Raw genomic sequence first — 26,646 nt, 5'->3', positions numbered from 1 at the left:
TAATACTTTTCACTTAATAATACTCAATATGACTAGTAATTTCTTATTTTTCTAATCTATTATAGGAATCCACTTTATAAAATTATGATTTCATAGTTATGGAAGGAACTTTTACTTTTTTCTGGAACAATTTAGGTTCCCATGATGAGAGTTTATTATTTTTTTATTACTGTTATTATTATTATTTCTTTTTATTTCATTGATGTATGTTCAATCAACATTTACTATATGTGAGGTGCTTCTCAGGTATATAGTAAGCACTGAATAAACATTTGAAAAAAGGGATTAATTGTCTTCTTCTGAAGGATTTTCAATGATTTCCTAACCCCTAATAAGATAGGCTACAGTCTTCTTCCTTTTCTATACCCTTTAGAATCTGATGCCTCATCAGTTATACATTCTCCTTCTTTTTCAACTGTTATCCTTTGATCTAATCATGTCAACAAGTCCCAAACTGCCCATGTGTGCAGAATAAAGATTAGATTAATGTACATGGTAATGACAATCCTCTCTAATCTGTCCTTCCTATGACTTTTCAGTCTCGGTGTCATTCATGATTACTATGGCACATAAGAGATGTGTAATCACTTCTTATTCCTTCTTTCAGGGATCAACTGAATAGTAATTCCTCACTGAAAACTTTTCAATATTCTTACCTACACATTATTTCTTTCATTTAGAGTTGGACTCTGCACATGCCTTATTGTAGACATACTAGTATTTCAACTAGGTTGTCATTATTTGACAAAGCATTGTTTTATGTGTTTTTATATCTTAGTACCTAGCATAGCACATGACTCAGAGTAAGTGCTTTGAAAATATTGGCTGAAGAATGACTGCTCATTTATACTTTAGCAAATTCCCTCATGGAGTTTCTTTCTTTTGACAGTTTGTTATCTTACTCCTCTAGTTTAATCCTATTTATTGTGGCCAAGTTCAATCTTCCCATCCTCTGCCCAAATCACTTCTTTAAGTGACTAATGCTTACTTCTTAGAAATAACCCTCACTATACAGATTCATGTCAGACTATATATAGCAATTTATAGTTAGCTCCTATTTCTAAAGTATCCAACATCCCTAAAGCTATGTATCTTATCTTGTGATGTTGGAGCACTTTCATCCACTCCCACTCCTTTGCCGCCAAGTTTAAACATTTATCAAATAGTCAATTGCAAGGGAAAAAAGTAATGTATTTTCCTCACCCACTGCAAGGCTCATGACTGAGATCCCTAGAGCAACAGACAGATTAACAACAAAACTTTATTTAACATAAGTTTTATGTGGCATGGGTGCTCTAGAAATGAATATCCAAAGAAATGAGAAGATCTCTGTATTTTTATGGCTAGTGATGCAGAAGTAGGATTAGAGGACAAAAAGGTATAATCTAATGGTAATAAACTGAAAGAAACAGTAAGAAAAGCTTATTCACTTTCTTATTGGCATCTCTTTGAGACATTCCTTTTCTATGGGTATAGACAGAGAAGACCAATCAAGGGTGAAAGTAGGAAGAATAACAGAAAGTAATCTGGCTTGCTTCAGAGAGAAAAGAGTGAGTATTCCAGTTTGTATGGCCAAGTTCAAGGAATAAATGGACAAGAAAGGTCAGACAGACCTTCTTGTTCCTGCTCTTTTCTTAAATTTTAGGGTGGAAGTTTTTGAGATAGTACTTTCTCCATGGATAAATAATGATTTTGCATACTGAGATTCCTTTTTATGCAGGAATTTAAGACTGCTGTGAATATTTCTTTCCCACATAATCTCTAATATATAAAGTCCTCAAATTTCAGAAACCCAGAGGAAATAACAGTAAACTCAATCATGACCCCAAATATCTCTTGTTCAATTTCTTTAGCTTAAATATTTGGCTTTTTAGCATGGAGAAATCTTCTGAAGGAATTCCTGGTCTTTTAACAAGAGAAAACAAGGAAACACATCATTGTGTTGGAAGTGATTTTCTTGTTTTTATTTTATTCTTGTTGTTTTTATTTATTTGTTGTTGTTTCTGTTTTTTTAAGATAGGGCCTTGCTTTGTAGCTTAGGTTGGCCTTGAACTCTATAATCCTCCTGCCTCAGCCAGTGCTGGCATTACAGGCTTATGCCACAGTGCCCAGCTAGACAGGGATTTCAGAGATGTTATTTGCTAAAGGAGTTCCTTGGTCAACTAGGTTTGGGAGATACTATATTACCTAGTCCTCTCTTGAAGATTTGAAACATGCACTAGCATATGAAAGCCTCAGGAAATTTGTGTAGATAAATTTACCATTTCCTGTTATTTAAAGCTTCAGAATATTTCTGTAAGGAAAATACTCTTTTATTCACATTTTATAATGCAAAATACTGAGAAACAAATACTAATTGATTTTTTTCAAGGTCACATCATTAACAAATGATGAATCTAGGATTTGCACAGTGAACTTCACGTCTAAAGCTTGTGCTCTGAGAAATCACACGTAGACTATCCATAAAGGATTCCATAGAAATAGATTTTATTACAGAAACACATATTAATAATGCTAATAAAACACATCATTAATGTTCTGTGCTCTCACTATGATGAAGCTATTTATATGCTTTTTGAGTCTTAATCCTCAAAATAACACTTTGGGATAGATGAGTAATATAATAATATAGCTGAAAAAATAGTCTTAGGTTAAACAACTTTTCCAAATATTCACAGATGTAAGTTGGTAGAGCTCAGATTTGAAGACTTGAAAGGGAGGTATAGTAATCTGGAGTGGAGATGTGCTAATCTGAGATTAAGGCATTTCTCAACAGGGATTTATCTGTATTCAAAAATGCATGACCACCCAAATAGAATAGTTGCTTATTCAGCCTAGATGAATTGTTGCTTATCTTTGAATGGAAGTGCTCACATGATTATTTCAAAGTAATTTAGAATCAAAACACCTTTTCATGTCCTTTTTTGACACACAAAAGAATAAGCATAACATACTGTGGATGCACAAATATGGTAAAAAGTGTTACTCTGAAAATTTCTTTTGCCATACCTTGAGTCACATACTTGAAAGCATTCTAAGATTTGACTGGTTGGGGGGAAGGTGTGTATAAATATTTTTATGAATATTTCTAAAACCAACATACTCTAAGTAAAACTATAACATACTTTACAGAAAAAAATTGAAATCAGAATGTAAGAAAGTTCAACATAATGTAAATTGTGGCTATAAAACAAAATATTTAAAAACAAACTCTCTACCTTCATAGTTCTTAAATAAGAATCCCTGTAACAAAAGACAATTAGTCTGAGAAAAACAAAGAGAAGTTTCTAACACTTTTACTTCATTTAGATATGGAGACCATAATATGCCACTCCAAAACATGAAAACAATTAAGTTGAAGACAATTAAGAAACAGCTGCTGACACAGGAAAGTTCTCTGTCCTCCCTCTATCTGTCTAACAGCAGGACAAAAATTTCAAATATGAAAGGCATCCTACCTATCTTTATACCAGAGAGAACAAAGATTAACTCTGGAAGACAACTGCCCATCATTATTGGCCAGGACATGGTACCAGAGGGATCTACATTAACCAGCTTTATTGATTAGCCTTTATCTGCCACTTATTTTCCTTTCTGTAATTTGCTTCTTCTATAGACTCAGTTCTTTTTCCTTTTCCTTCTCACTTATCTAAAAAATTATGACTGTATTTGAACATGCTATGTAAGGTAGATTTCAAAGCCATGCTTTGAGAACTATTCATTCCCTGAGTGTCTACTATGTATACAGAAATTATATTTGTTACTAAATTTCTGTTTATGTTTCTCTTGCTCATCTGTCATTTGTTATAGTTCATTACATCTATGAATTTATGAGGATTAAAAAAATTATTTTTCTTACTTACGTATACATAGGAGAAAACTTGGAAAAATGTGTAAGTCTTAGGAGTACATCACAAAGAAATAGCTTAAACTTTAGGCTTAAATGTCATTGTTTGCTGAAATCAAGAAAGATGGGGTGTGGAAGAAGCTCTGGCTATAGATAGATGGTCAGGACAAGCAAGAAAAATGGAAGAAGATTTGTTATGCAAATTTAAATGGATGCCATCTACATTTAGTCATCCCTCTCTTCCTGGGGAAGACGCACTTTGAAATAGAGGCTTCCTATGTATATGCAAATTTCTCCTACACAAGGACAACTTTTCAGAGTTAATTCTATGTCTTTTGAGCTTGAAAGTATCAATATGTCAAAGAAGAATATTTGAGGATGACATATTCTGGTTTCTGCAAGTCATATTTTACAGTCATGTGTTCTTAACCCTAATGAAGGAGTTGTGTATATTGGAAACATGGAAGGTACTCTGCACATAGAGATCTGATTCTCATTTTCATATAACCTCCTTTTGGAGGACATCTCACCAATGAAATTTTTCCCAATGTGTACCATAAAATGAAAGTGAGTTGAGATTTGTAATATAGTACAAAGAGAGCTGATATTGGAGTCAGAAAACTTAGGTTTGATTTCATGTTATAGATCTGTATCTAGTGGTTCCTATTTAAAATGTGTATAAATGAATACCATTTACTGCCTTTTTGACCTTGGGAAACTTATACTCTTCTATTGGTTAGTTTCTTCATCTAAAACAATAGAACACAGCTACTACTTGTCACCAAGATTATTTTAAGAAATAAATATGACACACAGAGAAGAATTTTTAAAGCTGTGACAAAATGGTATCTAGACTAGGTGCAATTGTGGCAGGAAGGAAGGGAGGGAGAAGAGAGATAATGAGAGATAATGAGTGTAAAAGTGAAACTAAAAAAGTCAGATTTGTGGAATGTCACATAGCACCTGGGGTGCAACCAGAGAAGGATTGCCTTACCCCAGAGCTTAAAATGGCCAATGAAATCATATGTGACCATGTATGGGACAAACTGTACCCTCCATCTCTGTAACCTCTTCTAAATGTAATATAAGGAAGGCTCCCTTTGTTCTTGGGGCTTAGACTTTGAATGTGAATCTGCTAAGTCACTGTCGGCTTGCATAATAAACTTGCTTCCTGAAAGCTTGGTGCCCCATCTCTCTCTGTCCTGCACATTTCTGGGGTCTCATGTCTAGGATTCAGAGGTAGTATTTTCACCTCCTTGTCACTGGCTCAGTGTCCATAGCCCACCAGGAGGGCTACCCCTGCCAGGTGCCACCAGACGTGTTGATTTGAGAGGAGAGACCCTCTCTTCTGGCGAACCAAAGAGGTGAGTTTTGGTTGCACAAAGGAACCCAGAAAGGCTTGGGAACGAACTTAGGGGCCCTGATCATCAGACAGGTAAGAACCTGTGTTCGAATTCAGGCCTGCCTTAGGAAGTAATGAGGGAGTCTGATCAACTCCCAGAGACATATAAGTAAACCCCTTTGGGGGTGAAACTGTGTCTGTCAGGTTCAGGGAGTGGGGTGGAAGTACTGTGGTTTGTGAGAATTTGTGAAAGTGCGAGCCTGAGACATGGCCCAGCTATGAAGTGAGTGCAGAGTCCCGATCTGCTGTTCCATCCCTATCATCATATAGTCTATGGTGTACTGCCCATTTGGGGTTTATACAGTCTCATTACAGCTAAGAGATCCCTACCTTCTTGCTAGGGGAGTGGCTAGAGAAGGACAAAGTACATGCTGTTATTTGTTTTCCCCTGTGTGCCAGAAAGGAAGACCACTTACCTCCTCTCCATGACCCTCACCCCTTCCATTTCTGTCTTTGTCTTAACATCTGGTAATGCGAGGAATGGGAGGAGGTCAGAGTAAGAACAGCTCCCTAGGGTGCATGGTAAAGAACTTTAAAAGGGGATTTAATGGAGATTATGGAGTCAAACTGACTCCTGGCAAGCTTAGGACCTTCTGTGAAATAGACTTGCTTGCTTTGGTGTAAGATGTCCCTCAGAGGGGTCATTAGATAAGGTCATAGTCAAGAGAGTTTTTGAAGTGGTTGTAGGGCAGCCTGGACACCCAGATCAGTTTCTTTATAATGATTGCTAGCAGGATACAGTCCTCAGTCGACCCACGTGGCTAAAACACAACCTAGAGGAAGCATGTAGGGTCAAGGTAGTGAGGGCAGTAGCCAGAAAAACCCATATTAGTGGGGGACCCCTAAGGAGACCCTGCCTCCTTATGTGCCACTGTACCCACATTTGCCACCACCTTCCATCCCCTTCATCTCCACCTTGGGAAGGGGAAACAGCATTAGATAGGGAAGCCACAGCAGCAAATATGCCTACAAGGCCAAGCCCAGGAGTCCTTGAGACTGCAACACCCTCACCTTCTTCAGACCCCATGCTCATTCCAAACCCACTAGTCCTCACTTGGCAGATCCCTATGAGACCAGCCCCTACATCCAATCAGGAGCATTTAAACAGTCCCTCCCTCCTGGGACTCAACACCCTGCAGATGCGCTGAGAGAGGTCCAGAGCCCAATATATTATGACCAGCACTGTCAGATAAAATGAAGAAGGCAGACACTTGTCAGCCCTTGATAGGCAGAGACATCTGCAAACTAAGGGAACAGATAACTTTTGACTCTGATGGCACAGCAGCCTTAAAACTGAGAGGGACTGAAGGCAAGATTCTAACTCTCACAGTTTTGTAGGAGGAGGAATGGTGCCTCTATTCCCTAAGAAAGAGATTCTTTAGATGCCTGAGCTTCCCTTTAAGATTCCAGGAGTATGGGATGAGGACACCCCCTCACCCCCAAAAAAACATACCTGTGGTGGTGGTAGAATTAAAGCCAGGAGCCATTTCTGTTAGCCAGAGGCAATACTTGCAAGGCCCAAATTGGGATCCAAAAGCATCTTGACAGACTCCTAAAGTATGGAATCCTTTGGCCTTGTCATCCCCCCTGGAACACTCCCTTATTGCCTGTCCAAAAACTAGGGACTGAGGACTTTAGACCAGTTCAGGGCCTCCATGCAGTCAACTCAGCAACTGTTACTTTACGCCTTGTGGTCCTAAACCCAGCTGGTCCTTATCCCAGCTAAGGCAAAGTTCTTTTTCCTGCCTAGCCCTTAAGGATGCATTTTTCTGCATCCACCTTGCCCCACAGATCCAATCCATCTTTGCCTTCCAATGGGAAGATTCTAGTACTGGAGAAAAGAGACAGTTAACTTGGATGCAGTTGCCACAAGACTTCAAAAACTCTCCCACTATCATTGGGACTGCCCTGGTGTCTGACCTAAAGGCTTTCTTGGCTGACCAGTATGGTTGTACATTCCTCCAGTGGTGTAGATGACCTTCTGTTGGCTGGACCAACTCAGGAGGACTGTCTGAAAGGAACTTGCCTCCTTCTCCTTTTGTGGAAGGAAGGATATAAGGTGTCACAAAAGAAAGCCCAGATTTGTCAGGATATTGTCAAATACCTCGGGTTTCACCCATCACAAGGACAACATAGACTGGACCCCAAGAAGAAACAGGCCATCTGTTTCATTCCAGCCCCCAAGATCATCAACAGATTAGAAAATTTCTAAGGGCTACAAGTTTCTGCCAGGTCTAGATCCCTAATTACTCTCTCTTTGCAAACCTTTTTATGAAGCCACAAAGGGGGTGAACAGAAACCCGTGATATGGGGAGAAGATTAAAAAAAAAAAGCCTTTAAAGAAATTAAGAAGGCACTCACAAATGCCCCTGCTCTGGGTCTGCCAAATACTCTTCTTCCTGTATGTACATTAGAGACTAGGGAAAGTTGTGGGAGTCTTGACCCAGCTGCTAGTTTCTTAGCACTGCCCAGTAGCCTATTTATCAAAACAACTTGATGCACATTCCTAAGGCTGGCTGCCCTGCCTGCATGCCCTTGTGGCCACTGCCATTTTGGTGGCTGAAGCAGACAAACTTACTTTGGGAAAAGAACTCACAGTCCAAGTTCCCCACTATTTTGACTGTTATGAAATATAAAGGAAATTATTGTCTGACAAACTCCCAAATGGTCAGATATCAAGGCATGTTATGTGAGAACCCACATATCCGACTTGAGGTTGTTAAGACTCTAAACCCAGCCACCCTACTGCTGGTTGATTCAGGTCCCCAGAGCATGACTGTTTAGAGGTTATGGATGAGGTGTTCTTCAGCCAGCTGGACTTGACTGATCAGACTATCAGTCATCTGAACATTGAATATTTCACAGATGGCAACAGCTTTGTCCAGGATGGCACATGTTTTGCCAGGTATATAGTAGTGACTCTGGATGCTGTCATTGAAATATGTCCACTACTGGTCAGGATCTCTGCACAAAAAGCTGAGCTCACTGCTGTCACATGGGCACTCCAGCTCACTGCAGGAATGCAGGTAAACATCTATATGGACTCTAAATAAGCCTTTACTATGATTCATGTCCGTGGAGCCCTATATAAAGAAAAGGAGCTCATTAACTCAGGAAAAAAAGTCTTAAGCATGGGCAAGAAATTCTGGAATTGCTAGAAGTTGTATGGAGCCCTAAGCAAGTAATGGTCATATACTGCAAAGGGCATCATAACAGGAAGACAACAGCTATTTAGAGAAATTGAAAAGCTAATAGGGAAGCCAAATTAGCAGCCCTCACAGGAGGACAAACCTCAGCCTCACTGACAGCTTCCTTGTTCCTGTCCCCCTTATCTGAATGGGGCCCAAGTTATACTACAACATAACAGGCTTGGTTTGAGACTGAAGGAGGAAGCTTCCTGCCAGGCAGGTGGTGGAAATTTGCCAATGGCCATGTTGCAATTCCAGAGTCACTGGGTCCCACATTTGTCAAGCACTTCCATGAAGGATCTCACTCAGGGCAGACAGCTGTCAGGACCACCTTGGTCCAGCATTTTTATGTCCCCAAGCTCTCCAGCATAAGACAGTATGTGTGCCAAAAACCATCCCCAAAAGGACCAAGAGCACCACCCCAGGTGCAAAGTGTTGGAGGAACTCCTTTTGAAAACTTGATTGTGGATTTTACTGAGATGCCATGGGCCAGAGGATGTAAATATTTGCTGGTGTTTTTCACACCTTCTGAGGAAGGGTGGAGGTCTTCCCCACTCAGACTGAGAAAGCCCAGAAGTATCCAGGTACCTGTTAAAGGAAATCATCCCTCAGTTCATAATACCTGTGTGTATTGGATTGCACAATGGGCTGGTCTTCATGGCTGATGTGGTACAGTTGGTGGCTAAGGGCTTAGAAACAACTTAAAAGCTACACACTACTTACTGCCCCCAGAGTTCAGGGAAAGTAGAATGTATGAAAAGGACTCTGAAATTGCAATTGGGAACACTATACCAGGAGACTCACCTACAGTGGAATCAATTACTGTCCATCACTTTCCTCAGGATTAGGTCAAGCCCCACCAAATGGATGGGTCTCTCCCCTTTTGGAAATTCTTTTTGAGTGTCCATCCCCTTTAGTCAAGTGCCTGCAAGGGGACCTAAAGGAAATAGGTGACTTCACCCTGAGACAACAGATGTAGGCCCTTTGGTTGACTCTCTCAAACATCAATGACTGGGTAAGAGAGAGTCTCCCCATTAGCCTGACAGCTACCACACACCCTTATAAACCAGGAAATGCTGTTTGGGTAAAGGAATGGAATGTTCAACTGCTAAAGCCCTACTGCAGGGGTCCTTTGGCTGTTGTTTTGTCCACCCCCACCACAGTTAAAGTAGTAGATGTTGTTCCCTGGATCCACCCCAGATGAGTGAAGCCAGTTTCTCTCAAATGGGAGTGCATCCCTGACCCAGCCTCACCACACTTTAGAATGCCTGAGCCTCTCCCCAACAGAACCCTGCTACCCAAAAGACAACAGGAGACCAGGAATAATGAGATATCAGCCCTGCTCTAGTCACTGTGGAGGCTGACTAGTCAATGCATAGTGGAAGCTTGAGGAGTCTCCCACCTCACCTTTGAAGATGAGTCCATAACATGTATTCTTCTTGTTAATCTTGGTCAGCTCTCTACCTGGGAACCCCCAGGCTTTGGACTGTGACTCATGAATGTGCGTTGCCATAGCAAGGAGTGCTGTTGCCAAAACTCTGGTTTTCCATACTTATTATTCCTATGCAGGCACCATTGTTGGTTCATCCACACACAACCATACCACCTCTCATGCTCTCATGATGATAGGTATGTCTGCCCGTTGCCCTTGGGAGCAAGGGCTAGAGATCCAAAGCTTCACCAACACTGGGAAGTTTGTCAACCACACCCAGGCTAGTGACCCCAACAAACCTGTGTCCATATAATTTGATGAGTGTGCCGCACTTGCCAAAAACATCAGGCCTTAGGGCAACTGTGAGGGGCTGGCCTGGAAAAGACCTATAGATTAAATGACAAGTATATATGCCCAGAAGATGACAGTGGGACATCCAGTTGTGTGTACTACAAAAAACTCTACTGCCCTTATTGGGGTAGTGAAAGGTGGGCAACTGAGCTAAAAGGGGAGGTCCATACCTCACATGGAACTGCCACTCTTTTACATAAAAGGGAAGCAACACCCAACTGCATTCTTAGTGCCTATAACCTGGTAAATTTCACTATTTTCAACCTCAATGAAACAGGGTGGGAAGTTGAGAAAAAGTTTGCCATTTTAATCTACAGAAAGGGAACAGACTCCAGTACTTTTCTGCATTTTCAACTCATCATGATCACTCATGAGGGCTCCTGGTATTGTAGTCATTCAGGACCATTATGGAAGCCACTATAGAAAGAAAGACAGCAGCTCATGTAATGACACTGTGGAAATATAAACTCCTAGATCAAGATGATGCTCTTTGACCAACAAATGGTTCTGATCATCAAAGAGGGGAATGTAGCAGGAAGGCAGTGAGGGGGAAGGGAGATAATGGGAGATAATGAGTACAACAGTGAAACAAACAAACAAAAAAAGAAATTTGAGGAATGTCACATAGCACCTGGGGTGAGACCAGTGAAGGGTCACCTCACTCGAAAGATTAAAATGGCCAATGAAAGAGTATGTGAACATGTATGGGACAAGAAGTAGCCCCCATTTCTGTAACCTGCTCTAAATGGTATATAAGGAAAGGCCCCTTTGTTCTCAGGGCTCAGCCTTGGGATGCAAATCCGCTGAGTTGCTGCTGGCCTGTTTAATAAACTTGCTTCCCAAAAGCTAAGGTGTCCTGTCTCTCTGTCTGAGCCTTCCTGCAACAAAATAACTTATAGAAAGATTCAATAAATTATTCTTCACCAACCTGCATGCTTTAATTGATGAAATACTATATATACCAAACACTTATAAATACTTTATTTAGAGTGTTAGTAACAAAAAGAGAAATGGCATCAGTTAGCTGTCAGCTATCCCTATTGAAGATTTTAAGGGTGAACAGAAATTTCTTTATATTGTCTAACAATTTGATAATTTGAGTCTATCAAAAAAACCCAGAAGACAATTAAAAGAAGAAAAGGTGTAAAATTTATTAATGTCCAAGAAAATTGAAGTCAAAATGTATGAAACTCAAGGAAGGCTAGATGGTTGAAATGTAAATATTCCTTAACAGGGGAAATGGTAAGAACAGTTTCCCCTTTATTCTAGAATATTAATATTCCAGCTTTATTCTGCTTTATAAAGATTGTTCTGGATATTTAGTGTTTTCTTTATTCCACATGAATTTTAGATTTTTATTCCTACTTATGTAGATAAAGGTATTATAATTTTGATAAGAATTGCATTGAATCTGTAGCTTGCTTTGGGTACCATGTACATTTTAGCAATATTAAATTTTCTAACCCACTAGCACAAGATTTTTCCCATTTATGTGACTTTTTTATTTCTTTCATCAAAGTATTACACTTCTCACTATACATGTCTTTTACTTCCCCAATTAAGCTTGTATCTAAGTGTGTTTTTTCTTTTGATGCTATTGTAAATGGAATTGGTTTTGTGACTTCCCTTGCAGATGTGTCATTTCATATCCACAATCTGCTCCTACTTCAGCACAGTAAAATTCAGCAAGATTATATCTCTCACTAAACACAGTTACTGCCCATCGAATTAGAAGAAATTTGCCCCTTTAAATATTATTCATTTATTTGTTCACTTTTTCATACATTTATTCATGCATTCTCTGATACATTTTGGCATATATCTGAAGGAATTTCTGTATTTACTGAAGCTTTAAAAGAAATCATCTTGCCTGTTAGAATAAAAAGTCCCAAACCTCAGTGTCTTGAAACAAATGTTTATCTCTCACATTTTATTCAGCTATGGGCCAGCTGCAGCTCTACTTTTTACTGCCTTTATTCAAGACCAAGACAAAAGGAACAGCCTCTATCTGCAACATGCTCTGGAAAATGTTATTGTGGTACTGAAAAGAAAAAGAGTAAGAATCTGGCATATGGCACTTACTGTTTCTACTCAGGAGCCAAATCATTTGGGTAAAGTAAAACACATTGCCAATCCAAATATCAATGAGATGAGAAATGGGCCATCAGAGGCACTGCAAGTCAAATGTCAACAAGGAAGCATGTATAAAAACCTCTTACTAAAAAAGAAGAGTGAATTGATGAGAACAAAATCTACAATCTATCACATTTTAACTTCTTGGTCATAAATGCCCACTTTTGTTTCTCCTGAAATGAGAGTTTTAGGCTACAACCCCAACCCCAGGGTTTCCACATGTCAGGTCCAGCCTTTCTCCTGCTCCCCTCCCAACCCCTCACCCCCCTACTCCACTATATGCCAAATACAGGTAATTGTAAAGGGCACAGAAAAGAAGTTTATTACATGGCACAGGCACACTGTGAATCAGGATACAAGCAGGAACTTTAGGTTTAAATTGAAAAAGAATTAGGGCTGGGGCTAAGATGAATGCATAAACAGTCATAGTCACAGTTTAGTCTGGTTGATCATTATTTCAATTCTAATTCTGGGAGGGCTTCTGGAGCATTTGTTTTCACTGTTATTACTTGAGAGGAGCTGTTGTGCTCCCATGAGGTGATTACTCCTGTTCCAGCATGCAGCCCCACCATTATAGGTAATCATTCTCATTTGAGGAGTGATCTGTCCTGTAAGGTCTTGCTGGACAGGGCTCTCCTTGGACATAGTTTCAGATCTAGTCATAAAAATGTTTCTGATCAGTTCTAGATTCCAATGTGTCTACAAGGTGACTGCAGAGAGAACGGGTCAGTGTAAAGAAAGATATTCCAAGCTTCCATCTGCTTTTGGTTCATTCCTAGACCCAAATAAGGAGTCAGTGCTTTTTAGCAAAACCTTTTTCTCAGTACCTATTATAATCCTCCATGCAAAACAAACTCTTTCACAAGAAAAACTTTAAAAAGTCATCTGAATCATTCTATATAACTGAAAATCTAAAACCTTGGAGTACTCTTTATATCAAATCCATGTGTAACTTTTTCTTAATGTAAGAAACTGAATTGAGGACAAAGCTTTCCAGTCTCCAGTCTCCCCAAAACCTGACAGATAATTGTGAAACAGTGAGGCTCACATTCTGAAAGTAAGGAAGTAAAAACTGTAGTCACTCCCTAGTAATAAGAATTGTACAATCTTGCTGGATAAATATTCTAGATAGGAATTTTTCCTTGATTGTGTTTCAGTTCTGCTTTCGGAGAGAAGATTTGCAGGGAATTTTTTTTCCTTGCTCTTGGTTCTGCCCTATATAAAATGCTTATTTTCCCAGCATCTTCCTTAGCTGCTTCTGAAGATAGCATGGAAAGCGTATTCTACTTTATGGAAGTTGGTTTAATATACCAATAGTAACACTTAAAATTATTTTCACACTATGTCCTTTTTCTACACCTAGAGGTATCTTTAATTTATTAGGATTTTGCCATAGCACCATTTCAATCTGTTTACCTTGAGACATTTATTTAAATTAAAGGATTTACTAAGAATCACTTAAATCAGATTTTAAACAGAACATTATCTTTTTGACCATGCCCATCCTTAATTGGGTGTTTCATAGAGACTGTGTCATAAGTATTTTAATTGGCTTTTGTTATTCAAAGTATTTCTTAAATTTATCTTTCTTTAGTTTTATATTAGATATAGTGGCACGTTTCTCTCTTTTTTACTCTCATATCTTCTTCTAAAGTATCTAGGTTTTTATGATTATCTCTTTGTTATAACACCTTGTCAAATTACAGCACTAAACAATTAAAGCACATTTCAAATATGCTAATTTCTACATATTCATCTAAAAGAGTAAGCTTATTGCATGATATCTGCCTTCCAAGTTGTTATAAGAGACAATTTTATAAATTTTTTTTTCATTCCATTCGTTACTAGTTTTCCATCCTCTGATGACAATTTTTTTACTTTCCACAATTTAGCCCCAAAGTCAATGATACATGTATAGTATTTTGGCTGCAATCCACATATTAATATCCATAATATTCAATTTTGTTAATAACAACTGTAAATTCTTAGGAGCTTATCATGACAGAGTTTTATGGTTTTACTCACATTTTATGTTGGTTGTAGGTCAGCTATAGCTCTGATTCCTATTTATTTTTTCCAAGACTCAATCTATTGAAACAACCCTTATTCAGAAAATGGTATTAGACCTATCATTATGGCAGATGGAAAAAAAAAGGAAAAAAGCTGGCAAAACCATGTAATGGCTTTTAAGGCAACTAATCAGACTTTATATCTGCTCAAATTTTATTGACCAAACATTGTCAGGCTCAATATCAATGAGTTAAGAAAATAGAGCCTTCTTTCAAGTGGTACTGCATGACCATGATATTAGGTAGGGATTTGTAATGATTATAGGAACAGAGAGTAATAGTAAAGGAAAGTAAACTCTATGATAACCTGCCAGAAAGGCTTTTGGCATTTTAACATGAAAAATAGTGAATCAACATATATAGTATATAATTACTTTAATCTTGATCTTTATTAATCTCTTATTCTAAACAAAAAGGATTTTCAATAAATGTGTGTATCTTTTGAATTTTAGATATTTCTGAATAAATTTAAAATAAGCTACTGAGACCAATCATCAGTTTTCTGTGGCTAGTGATGAAAAATCATTTAACACTGGAACCTTGCATATGGAATACATATGCTCTTTTTATAATTTTTAATGTAATTAGAAAACAAATAATACCATTCTAGAAGATTAAATAGTGAGATGAAGAAGGGGAAATACAAAAAAGTGAAAAAAAAGTAAATCAATTGCAAGGCACAGAGCTAAAAATATGAGCCTGGAGGATGGAATCACAAAATGTTAATTATCTACTCAATGTCAGTCACTGTGCCTTGTATTTTACATAGTTCTTTTTCCCTTCTGTTTAATAATCAGGAAACTATTATTTAAAGGTATAATATCTCCAAACCTAATTTCAAACCCAGGTTTATCTCTTCTTCCTATATCTCCTGCTATATATCTTATGAATATTTGCATTGTGGTAGCACTTGTGCTTTTATGGATGCAAACAGAATTTCTCATAGTATTTCTGATGACCCTGAGACACACTTGCCTTAATAATTCCTTGGCTCAAGGGTATGGCAATCACCTCAACACGAGAAAAGAGCTTAAACATAGAGACAACTTTAAATGAGTAAAAAGTATTTACTGTGAAGACTGACAAGGGAGTTCCAGCTTTCAGTTCAATTTAGCAACTATAAATTAAGTATCTACTACATTTTTGTCACTAATGAAGCTGAAGCCAGAGTTTTGGACCCAAGGCCCAAACTCCTGAGATTCCATATACCAAGTTCAGCCATCTGCTCCTAAATGCCAAATAAAAAGGCATGGTAAAAGGAAGTTTATTATAGGTCTCAAGGCATGCTGGGAGAAGAAGCAGAGTGAGCACTCAGCTCATCTTCAGCCATCTCCAGGGTTTAGACAGAGCTATAGGTTTAAGTACACAAAAAGAACTAGGGCCAGGGAAAAAGGGATGTATAGTTAAACAGTCCCAGTCACTAGTGTTTTCTGATTGACGATTATCGCAGTACAAAGGTTCCAGGAGAGGTTGTGGAGAGGTTCTGGAGTTGTTATCTGGAGCCAAGGAGGTTGTCCATCCAAAGGAAGGTCTATTGTTGGGTGTAATTTCTGACCCTTGTCATTAAGACGTTATCTATCTTTCCTGGAATCCAAGGTGATTGCAAAGTTATCACAAAAAGAATGGCTTGGAGCAAACGCAGATACAAAATGAAGGCAGGGATACCAAGTTTCCATTTTTAGCTAATTTCTGGATCCAAGAAGCAGTCAGTGCTTTTCAGCAAAAGTAGTTTGAGTACCTCTTATGAAACAAGTAAGACATGGTCTCTGTTTTCAAATTATGTAGAGACTTTAGAACAGAAAGAGAAACAATTCCTGTGTATGTTTATGAACTTCCATAATATTTACACATAGTAACTAACATTGTAACTAAAGGACTGAAGGACGGACTGCGGGAGGTCCCAAAAGGCCATAAGTGGTCAAGAAGACACTTCTCCTCCTTAGGAAATGCCTGTTTGCATCTGAAAGGCATCTCCTGCCATCAGGCAATGCAAATAGGCTATAAAACCCCACTCCCCACCCTGGCCCAGGGGATCACCGGTTTCCGGATCCCCCTGCATTCTCCAATAAGCAGTCTTTCTCTTCTCTCTTTTCTCCAACTAAATTCTCTACAAATAAAATCTTTTCGACCTCTGCTGCTAGAGTCTGTCTGTGCTTTCATTCTCAGAGCAGGCTCAAGAACCCTGAGCATCTGAAATTCCTGCGCGTGTCATCCACGCATCATAACTTCTTATGGATGCCTGTTGAGTTCATCTCCAATACTCATAAGTCACTTTTATCTCAAGAAACGAACATCTGTTTCACATTTTACCAGGTGGTAGGGACTGAATCAAGAAATGAGGTCTAGAAAAAAAGATAATATTGATTCATTAATGTTTCAATAAAGAAGAAAAATTAGTAATGAGGCAGGATAGATGTGAAATTAAAATTAAATATTAAAAGGGCCAGACTCAGACACTAGAACAGCAAGCAAAAATTGAAAAACCAGAGCAACTACCTCTCCTCCCACCACATTTTAGATGTTAAATTACAAGAATAAAGAGAGATAAATGGGTTATCTGCATGTGCTTTCCCCTTTGAAATGTTAAGAGACTATAAACCTTCACTGAAAGGTAAAGAAACAAAAATCTGGCAAAGGGAAGTCCTAAAGCTTACCTAGTGTCCCTGCATTTTGTGTAGCCTAGATCACAGCTCCATATTTTAGAATAATAAACAACTACCATCTTAGCCACTCAGAATCAGTCTAATGACTAGTGACAGCCAGATAAAACTACCTATATTCTCCCAACTCAGAAAGTAAAAAAGCCATAGACAACAACCACCATTTTGAGTCTTTGCTCCCATTTCCTGTGTGGAGAACAGGAACTATTTCTCTTTTTTCCAATTTCTTTCTACTTTATCCTGTTATACTAAAATAAATCCTTGCTAAAATATCCATTTTTAAGACTCTCCTTGTTGTGAAACACCTTAAAATTGTTTTCATGAGTCAAGATTAAGTGAATTGTTTGTGGAAACTGGGAAACTAAGGGAACCCATTCAATCTTCCTCCAGTTACAATAATATATGCATTCTATTTATGCACAAGTTGAGTTTTAAGGAATTGCAAGTTAATTTGTTGTAAATCCAAAATGGTACACTAAAACTTAACACTTGCACAAGCTATTTGTTGTCATGTATTGTAAGAGAAATGATCTTTTCTATCAAAGTATGTGTTACCCTCTTAGATTACTTAAAATTCCTCATGTTGCCACCTTAGATGACTTGTGTTGTTTAAAGTGTTCCTGTTTCTTCCAGATTCTTGTACAGTCCCATTGCCTATGAAAATTGCCTGCCAATTCCCATCCCCTAAGTCTTTTAGCTAATCAGAAAAGATTGTGAACCTTTGACCTGGACAAGTCCCAGGTGAGGGGCAAGTACAACTGCATCAGGTTATAAGGAGAAGCCACTGTCAGCCATTTTGTGCTCACGTGACTGCTCAACTGGAATGAGTACATGCTTGCACCCTTTTGATCAAAAGAAATTGCCTTGTCAAGATTTTCTGTCTCTCATGTGTCTGTTTTTAGCACTGGAGGGTCTTTAATTCCAAGAATTTGGAGGATCCTCCAGGATTTTACATTCTGTCCAGGAAGGGGGTCCTGGCCTTTACCCAGGGAAACATGACCTGCTTCCTGGTTTCAGCAGCCCAAGGTTAGGCCAATGGCAACAACTTTCTGGATCTGTGAATGAACCTGGACTCCAGAATTTCTTGACAAATGTGGGTAAAAGAGCTCCTGTCTTCAACAGGAACCTCAGTGACCAGGTAAGTTTTGTGCACAAAGCAAGACAAAAAATGTCACAGGAGTGACCAAGTAATGTCTTGGTGATCAGGATACTAGAAGTTGTGCGATGTGTAAATGAGACCTGTTGGGTGACACAAAGGGAAAGCACAACTCTGACCTGCCAGCTACCAATAGGTGCCTCAAGCTCCCACAAGGGATGCAGCTGGAGACAGACAAAGCAAAAGAGAATCAGAGTGCAAGAAACCTCCAAGGCAAAGGAGGGTTAAGCTCCTGATAGACAAAGCACAGTCGATCAGAAGGGGGGAATGGGAAATAAAGGCAAAGAGGCCAACAAAGATCCAATAAAATACCCTCTGAAAGCCCCCTAAGGAAGATGTTAAAATATTGGGATAATAGCCCCCATACTAAAGGGAAAAAGAAACAAAGAATGGTTAAATACTGTTGTTTTATCTGGACCCACGCTTTTTGGTTTTTGGCCAAAATTTGGGTCTGACAGTATGATTGACATAGCTTTGTTTTGACAGGCTGAAATTTAAAAAATATACATTTCTATAGCAAAAGAAATATTCAGACAAGGAAATGAAAACAATGTAAGAATCATAAAATCCTTTCACTTTAGTACCATAATAATCTTTTGAAAATTAAGAGATACGTGAACATTAGGTACTAAGAAATTGTGTAGTTATAGTATGCTATTAAGCCAGTCTGAAAAGAGAAATTGAACTAAGTCATAAGAAGTATATAGTGAAAATACTGCTTATACAAGTATGTAATTGGAAAATTGAGACAGTTAAAACTATTCCAGGAAAGGAGGGGAGGAGATAAAGGAGAAAGATGGAAGGGGTGAATTCAAGTACGATATTGAAACTGGAGTTTTGGACTCAAGGCTCAAACTCCTGAAATTCTACATGCCAAGTCTGGCCACCCACCCCTAAATACCAAATAAAGAGGCACTGTGAAGGCAGAGAAAGATTTATTACACTGCTCGGGACATGCTGTGGGAAGAGGCAGAGTAAGCACTCACCTCATCTTCAGCCATGTTCAGGGTACAAAAGAACTGGGGACAGAGACAATGGTTTATATAGTTGAACAGTCCTAGTCACAAGTGTAGTTGGTTCCTCTCGTGACTGACAGAGCAGTCTTGGTCAGGCAGGTGGTCTGGTTGTCTTGATGCAGGTTAGGAATAAGGAAAGTTTGGAACTGAGACCCCTCCCTAACACACCTTACGAGCCCCATTGTAATTACAATAAGTTATAAAGAATGGGAACTTTCTCCTTCATGGGTGGGGCACCTGAGTATTACAATAGGTGTATACAGGAGTCAAGCCCAGCTCTTCCCCCTGACTCAAAGATCAAGGGAGTTAGGTAATGACATGCCCAGCTCTTCCCCTTGGCTCTAAGGTCATTGGAATCTCTCTTCCTGCTTCCAAGTTTATGGTGGTAGAAAAATGACCTAAAATGAACCATGGCCCCTTTTTTTCTCACATGGAGCCCCTCTCAATCAGTAGAACAGGTAATCTCTTTCCCCTTTCCTACAGTGAAACTTCTTTCTCACAACACCGATGTGTCCAGCTTGGATTCTTCCATGAAAGCATCCAAGGAACAAAATCTTCTGAGAGACATTTTCCACTGGTCTGGGAAATTATTACCTGGAGGGAGTAATCTGGTTCTTGTTTGGAGACTCAGGATAATTGTCCTCACTGGAATGGTGGCAACTCCAGGAGGCTCTGGTTCCTTGTCATAAAGATGTTATCAGTTCTGTTCTTTCTAGAATCCAAGCTGATTACAAAGTGACTACAAATACAATGGTTTAGAGCAAAGGCAAATACAAATTGGAGGGAGGGATGCCATGTTTCTGCTGTTTTTAGTTAATTCATGCACCCAAGTAAGGAGTCAGTGCTTTTCAACAAAAGCTATTTGAGCCCCTGAAGAACTTCAGTAAATAGCACAATGTACCCTCTGCATAACCATAAAAAAAGAAGTATGTAGTGCTTTGTGGAAACTTCTCAAATTTGAAGAGAGAGATTGAAAAAAAAAAAGACCAATAACTGGATGAACTGATCAGAAAGACAATATAAGAATGAACTAAATTTAGTCTTGATCTAAAATATGTGAATTCATGAAAGATTATTTTGCCCATGCATAAATTCCTAGCTATGTAGAAGGTGTTAGTCTAAGGTATTTTTTTACAGCAGCATAAATGAACTAAGAAAACCTCTCCTTATAGTTTCTTTCTCTCTCTCTCTCTCTTTTTCTCTTTTTCCTCCCACCTCCCAGGCCTTCCCACTTACAAAGCAGGTGGTCCAGGTAGTCCACTGCTTGAGGCACACCTTCAGCCCTTTTCTCTAGTTATTTTGGAGATGGCGATCTTGTGAAGTATTTGCCAGGGCTGATCTCAAAGCAAGATCTTCATGATCTTAGCATTTCAAGTAGCTAGGATTACAGGTATGAGTTAATGGGGCCCAGCTAACTTTTCTGTTTCAAATCTCCATTTGAAGGAAGGAGCGGTGATCACAGGTACAAAATGCTTTTATGGGACACAAATGGATTATAGTAAGACAGCAGGTGGAAAACCCCATGCTGGGTAGTCTTTTTCTCCAAAGTACCACTTCTCCTTTTCTAAGAAGTTGATCTGGGCCTGAGACCTTGAACTCCTGGGGCCAGTATCTGCATTTTCTTTCTGGACAACCACATTACTTTTCTCCAAATACATAGGAACTGAGGAGAGCAGAAGGCCTTAGGAATGCTTCTCTTTAGAATTTAGAATACTAAGTAAAGGGACAGATCATTAAAAGGTTAGGGAAAGGATTAGGGAGGGAAGGCAAAAGTAATCGTTCTCACTGGTTCTTTTACACTTCTGCTACATTTCTCTAAGCACTGTATATTATTCATCTCCAGCAATTATCAGCACTGGAATTTGATACTTGTTTGACTGATTATTTGATCAATGTCTGCATCATTTGCTAAACTCCATATTAGGAATTTGTTTTTTCTCTTTTGTTTACAATTGTATTCTTTTTGCCTAGGACAGCACCTAACAACACATTAAACCTTGAATACATATGTTTTCAATAAATGATTGCAAAAAGGAAACATGATATTAAAGAGTTTCAGAATTATATCAGCAAATTCTGTTTTTATTTTTGAAAGTTTTATAACAGCATGCTTTCTAATATATACATGTGTATAGTTATGAAACCTAAACATCATTAAGAAAATCCAGCATTGAGGACACGTATTTTTCCCAGTCATTCCACTTCTCTATGAGCAACAGGAGGTATCACTCTAAAAAAGACCAATAACTTGGGTTTTACAAAGAAACTACTTCTTTCTTTATAGCCACACTTAATCTACTTGTGAATAAATGGCAGAGACCCTCATTCTATCTTCACCAGGAGTTTCTTCAACATTGTTCTTTTACACATTTTTTATCTGTAAGAACCATCATTTTGTTCAAAAAATAAAGACATAAGTATTCAAATTGTCTGTGCTGTCATTTCCACAACTTTAAAAGAAAGGAATACAATGGTTCTTCATGGTCACAAGCTTCTGTAAAAAATATTCTGATACTCATTAAAAATAGTTAGAAAGGGTTGACAGAGTGGCTCAAGTGGTAGAGTGCCTGCCTAGCAAGCATGATGCCTTGAGTTCAAGTTCCAGTGCAACCAGAAAAAAGGGAGACAAGGACGTTACTGAAAATTATTAACTATTTTAATAGAGATCAAGCTTGTTACATGAGGGAGAGAGAGTTTGAACTCAACTCTGAAAACAGCTGGAAATTTATAGCTGAAAAGAAGAGTGAGGGGATTTGTGTATGAAAACTTACTAAGAGGTATTGATTGGATATCAAGGGTAGAGAATTCTTGGTAAATTGATCTGACAGCATTCTTATTGAAGACAAGTGATGGACTTAGATATTAAGGGTGATAAATGAAGAATTTTATCAGATATCAAGAATAGGAAGATTCTCACTTAACTAACTTGGGTAAGATGCCTTGCTGAAAGTGGGCTCAATAGACTGTTTGAGGCCTAGAAATGAAGAGTGTTCAGAGGAATCTAACTAAAATTGATCAAAGAGGGAATCTTTGTCAATTTCCATGACAAAATTTTAGCTAAGTTACTCAAATCATTTTCCATTGCTAAAGAATAGCACTATGTCCATCTAATATTATGGAAATTACAACCTTAAGAAAAGTACCTGGGTGTACCTAAAAATACATTTTCTCATTCAAATTTCCATTTTTAAGTTTTAACCTTAAACTTCTTCAAACACCCCTCACTTAGAAAAGTTCAATAAAATAACAGAAAATGGAAAATGGATGTACTACACTAGGATAATCTCTTGGAGGAGATGGTCAGATCAAGACCATCTAAGTTTCTTTAACTTAGATTTGAAGAAAATGATAGTTTTAAAAGCATGAGTAGCCTCAGTTAGAGTACCATCTTCATTGCATACTATTGGTGTGATTGATAAATTTATTTTTAAAAAGAAAAAGAAATTTCTAAGAGGTAGAGATGGAGATAGAGTGAAAGGGGAGGCTAAAGGCTGATGCTAGTTACATTTGTATATGAAGTGCTGGTCGACACATTTTAAATTCAAATTAGTAAACACCTCCCTGTCCCAAATCACAGATACCACAATTTATCTTTCTTGCTACATGATAGATTTATATGCTAGTTATAATGTAAGTAAAGTATACAGGTTTGAATATCTGAATTGGGATATTGGTTCTACTGTTACTATTTGTATGACCTTCAACAATGCTTTTAATTTCCCCAGGCATCAATTTTTTTCTTCTGTGAAAAGGAAGATATTTATATGTCCAAGGTTGCTGTAGGATTTCAATGAAATAATTAGCATATATCAAAATGTATACTGGCATCACACAAAATAATGATATTAATTTCCTTCTCTTCTCATTCCATATCAATTCCTTATAGGTTTTTTTTTAACAAATGCCTCTTTTGCTTAATAAAATTGATGGATATACTAAAGATATAAAAATAAAAAAGAAGGAGTTGTTTGACCTGTCATAATTCATTCTTTTCACTCAAAGTATAACTTTTGTTGAAAAATATGATATAGTTCGCTAATTTTTACATAATTTATGTATATGGGCCCTGCTAATTTTCTCTGTGTCATGCTAATTGTGGTATATGTGCTATGAGTAATAGTACCAGTAAGATATGAGCAACGGGGATATACAAAGGGAACCTTAAGTGGAGAATTTTTGTTACATACTGAAAGCTATTTTCTTTCACTTTCATGCCCTGCTTGCTTACATGCTGCAAGCTAACCTTGTATAGACCTAGGCTTTTGTCTCTACATCCTTGTGAAACACTTGCAAAACCTCCATATCACCAATATGATTAACAGGGAGAAGGTCTGGTATGAACTGATGACACAATGTAGCCAGATCTTCCTCAAGATTTACCTTGCTCTGGAATCTATACACATCATTTATGCTCTTCTGTACCTGGTTCCAAGTAACAAAAAAAGTTCTGGTCTAATCAGTTTAGGTAGGCTACTTTGAGAGTTTCCCTTTGCCCATTACCATATCATTATAATCTTATTCTACTTTTAAATCCCCTCTATGGGTTTTTATTAGGTGGTCTTAGGTAATCACATGCACAGAGTGATTCTTGAGACATATTGAAATTCTTTTACAACTTTCATTTCCATCACTTCTGTAGGCTTATCTTGGGGAGAGAGTTGATGCTGCAAGTCCCTTCAACTTCAATAAAAACTTGGGAGGAAGTAAAAATGATGGTCATTTTCTATTTCTCTTTCTGCTCATTTTTCTGAGACAACTCACTTTCAGTTCCAAAAGTACCTTTCTAGTCAAATAAATTTTATTATTCTTAATAAAATTTGTTATCAATCTCACTACATTTAGTGTCTTGCCTGAAATCTCTTACAGAAGCAAGAATGGAGATAATCTATATCTATATCTATCTATATAGCAAAAAGTAGTGATTGAGTAAACACTTAAGTATTTACCATCCAGTTTCAGAAACAGAACATTATTATTATGTTTGAGGTGTCTTTTGTGATACCCACCCCAATCTTTTTTGTTTTCTCCTTAGAGTAAAACACAAGCCTAAAATATTTATTTACCATTATCTTGCTTTTCTTTAGCTGTATCATTATTTATATCCTAAATAGCACAGTGTTTAGTTTTCTATGTCCACAAATGTTATATAAAAAGAAACATATATACTTATCTCACAAATTGCTTTTCTATTCAATATTATCTTCTTGAGATTCATTCTTGTTTGTCTTAACCAGAGTGTAGTTTTAAAAATCAGAACTCATGAGTTGTATGCTTCTAAAATTTTTGGAAAAGGCAAGGAAATTTACTTTAAATCTGTATTTCTGGGAACAATTCACAAAAAACAACCCTGCTAAAGTAGCTCATCCAGAAAGCAGTTACATTTGTCACAATCAGAAAAGTAGAGAACGAGGAAAAAACAGCATATAAGTCTCCATTTCAGAAGCACACAACCCAGTTGTGATTCAAATTAGGTAGTCAGTTCTCTAACTGCTTCTTTAACACTTACAAAATTAATGGTGGTCATTTGAATACTGCTACGAAAGAATCTAATATATCAATGCTCATGCTGGCTAACATCAAGAGTCAGAGCATGAGGAAGCTGAATCCTTCACTTATCCTTCCCACATATATGTCATGGGAATATATCTAATTAGTGGAACCTAATTCATAGCAAGAACAGTACATGTGTTCAAGTCTGAAATGTATAGATTTCAGTCATCCAGCATCACTAGTTCCTTGAGGAATGCTTTAACAAATATATACAATAGTCATCCACTGAATATGAAAATCTTTAGGTGAACATTTAAATGGTGACTTTAAAATAGAAGCATTAGGCTAATACTATCTGTTCTCAATAATAAATCATTAAAAGTGGCTTAACAGCACAAATGCCTAATTATAAAATGTGGAATGTGTTGGAATCACATAAAATCTTTTCTTGCTTAGAAATTGAATCCAGGGCTAGGCATGGCAGCACATACCTGTAATCACAACTACTTGGGAAGCAGAAGTAAGAGAATCATGGTTTGAGGCCAACCTGGGCAAAAAGAAGACCCTACGTAAAATAATATACTAAAGCAAACAGGGCTGGGGTTGTGGTTCAAGTGGTACAAAACTGTCCTAGAGAGTTTAAAGTCCTGAGTTCAAACTCTAATACCAGACCACACACACACACACACACACACAGACACACACACACACACACACACACACACACACACAAGAACCTAAATCTAACCAAATTTCCAGATATTATTACCAGTGCAGGAAATCACAGGAATAAAAGAACAAGGTAACCAATGCAACAAGAAAGCAAGTAGATAAATTCAGAATTTTGAATGTACTACAAGACTCCCAGTCCTTCATCAAAATATGACTGAGAGAAAGAAGGATTCATGGAGACTAAGAGAGACATAAGAGATATATCAGCTTAATTTAAAATATTACTATAAAAATACATTTTCCACTAAATTATATTCCTTCAAAGAGTGAACTTTAAGTATCTTATATGGTGAAGTTAAATTGTATCTCAACAAAACTTATTTTTAAGGCTTTTCAAAAATTGTGGGAATACAGACTTGAACTGAGCAATTCATACTAGTAAAGGATCATTTTTAATTCTGTTATGTGTTCTAATGGCATGCTGCTTACATTGAAATGAATTTATCATCAGGTACCAAGGGCTCACACCTGCAATCCTAGCTACTCAGGAGACAGAGATCAGGAGGATGGCAGTTTGAAGCCAGCCCTGGTCAAGACCCTATCTCAAAAAAATTCATTACAAAAAAGGGTTGGTGGAGTGGCTCAAGCAGCAAAAGCACTTGCCTAGCAAGTATGAGACCTTGAGTTCAAACCCCAGTGTCACCAAAAAAAAAAGTGTTTACTGATTAAAGATGTACTGTATTACTTATTACTTTTATCTACCAAATTACCACCTATGTAACTATAAAAACAGCAGCTTTAGGTCAAAAGCTAAAGGAGAGTGCTCTTTGGTGCTTAAAAGTCCTTTGATTTGTTTGAGAATCTGGGAAATACATCATTAATTTCTCTGTCTCTCTCTGTATGTCTCTGTGTCTCTCTGTCTCTGTCTCTCTCTCTGTGTTGGTAGTACTGGAGCTTGAAATAGGGGCTTCACACTTTCTACATTATACCACTTCAGCCATTTTTTTGTCCTTTTTTCTTTGGATATTTTTGAAATAGGGTCTTACTTTTTGCCCCAGCTACCCTAGACTGTGATTCTCCTGTTTACACTGTGCACCATAGCTAGATGACAGCCCTGAACTGTCATGCCCAGCCTTTTCTGTTCAGATAAGGTCTCACTTCTTTCCTTGGCTGTCATCAAACCTCCATCTTTTGTATCTCAGCCTCCTAAGTAGTTAGGATTACAGGCAC

At 37.9% G+C, this 26,646-nt stretch overlaps 1 non-coding gene across 1 annotated transcript; it reads right to left on the bottom strand.

Moving 5' to 3' along the window:
• Positions 1 to 23,270: 23,270 nt before the first annotated feature.
• On the bottom strand, positions 23,271 to 23,377 carry LOC141420100 (U6 spliceosomal RNA). The gene has a single exon (XR_012444794.1). It is a non-coding gene; the product is annotated as a U6 spliceosomal RNA (small nuclear RNA).
• Between the last annotated feature and the right edge of the window lie 3,269 nt (positions 23,378 to 26,646).

The sequence above is a fragment of the Castor canadensis genome, chromosome X, assembly GCF_047511655.1.
Source record: "Castor canadensis chromosome X, mCasCan1.hap1v2, whole genome shotgun sequence".
Taxonomy (NCBI): domain Eukaryota; kingdom Metazoa; phylum Chordata; class Mammalia; order Rodentia; family Castoridae; genus Castor; species Castor canadensis.
Note: the sequence above shows the minus strand (reverse complement) of the source record. Positions and strands in the feature narration are given on the sequence as shown.